A 1858-nucleotide genomic window follows, 5' to 3' on the forward strand; every position below is an offset into this window, starting at 1 on the left:
ACATTTCATTATAGTAATTGGTTTTGTCTGCTTGAGCTGCTCTTTTTAATCTTCGGTTCAGCTCTTTTATCTTGTCATTTCTTCCATTTGGTTTAGCTAATCTTTGCTCAAGGGCAAGTTTCAGAGTCTCTTCTAACATCCAATTTGGTCTTTTCTTCTTTTCTCATCTTTTTAATGACCTCTTGCTTTCTTCCTGGTTGACGTTCTTGATGTCATCCCACAATTCTTCTGTTTTTCAGTCATTGCTGTTCAATGCATCCAATCCATTCTTCAGATGGTCTCTAAATTCAGGAGGGATGAATTCAAGGTCATATTTTGGCTCTCATGGACTTGTTTCAACTTCAATTTGAACTTGAATATGAGCAGTTGATGGTCTGTTTCACAATCAGCTCCTTAGCTGGTTTTGGCTGAAGATACTGAGCTTGTCCATCACCTCTTTCCACAGATGTAGTCAATCTGATTCCTGTGTACTCCACCTGATGAATGCACGTGTACAGCTGCCATTTGAGTTGTTGGTAAAATATATTTGAAATGAATAAGTCATTGGTCTTGCAATATTCTATCATGTGATCTTCAGCATTTTTCTCTGTTACCAAGGCCAAATATTCCAACTACTGGTGATTCTTCTTTGTTTCCCACTTTTGCAGTTCAGTCACCAGTGATAATTAATACATCTTGATTCCTGTTTGGTCAATTTCAGACTGCAGAAGTTGATAAAAATCTTCAATTTCCTCATCTTTGAGTTTGGTGATTGGTGCTTAAATTTAAATAATAGTTATATTAACTGGTCTTCCTTGTAGGAATATGGATAGTATCACTTACAGCATTGTGCTTCAGGACAGATCTTGACACATCTTTTGCGGTGATGAATGCCACACCTCTTCAAATTATTATTCCTGTCATTGTAGATCATATGGTTGTCTGATTAAAAATGGCCAAAACTAGTCCATTCCAGCTCAGTAATGCCTAGGATATCCACTTTCATGCACTTCATTTCATTTTTGACAACTTCCAATTTTCCTAGATTCATACTTCATACATTCCATGTGCTGATTATTAACAGATGTTTGCTGTTTGAGGAGCTGTTTCTCCTCAAATTGAGTGTTGTCATGTCAGCAAATCGAGGTCCCAAAAGCTTTATCTTATCCATATTATTAATGTTGGTTCTACTGTGATGAGGCAGCTCTTTCCCTGTCTTATTTTGAGTGCCTTCTGATCTATAGGGCTCATCTTCCTGCACTGTATCAGATAACGTTTCCAGGCGATTCATAAAGTTTTGCAGTAATGTATCAGACAGTGTTTCTCTGCTATTCATAAGGTTATCCCTGGTCAACTTTTTGAGACATGGGTGGCCTCTTCCTTCTTCCTAGTCTCTCTCAGTCTGTAAGTTGTGTTGAAACCTGTGCACCATGTGTAACCTTGCTGGCATTTGAGACACCAGTGGCACAGCCTCAAATCTCACAGCAATGTTCAAGCCACCACAGTATGACAAACTGACAGACAAGTTTTGCTCCCTTAGCTGTTCGAAAGCTCTCTGCCCTCTCTTTACCTGGAACCTACCTGGAGGCTGCCATTTTGTTGTCCCCAGCATTCCCCTCCCTTTCCTACCTCTGGAATGGGGCCTGTCTCCATGCCCTTACCTGGATCTTGTGGCTCTTGCCATCCCCAGCATTCCTGCCCTTTCCTGCCTCTGACGTGAATCCTGTCTTTGTACGTAGAGTCAATGATATGTGCTGTAGTTGACTTGACAGCACCAAACAAAGGCATTAGTTAATCCCCTATAACTATAATTTAATTACCTTTTGTACTTCTTAATTTTGTTCTATTTGTATACTAGTAAACTTTGTCACTAGACATT

This window comes from Orycteropus afer, unplaced genomic scaffold (genome assembly GCF_000298275.1).
Source record: "Orycteropus afer afer isolate SDZICR_OR568_19922 unplaced genomic scaffold, OryAfe1.0 scaffold00225, whole genome shotgun sequence".
NCBI lineage: Eukaryota > Metazoa > Chordata > Mammalia > Tubulidentata > Orycteropodidae > Orycteropus > Orycteropus afer.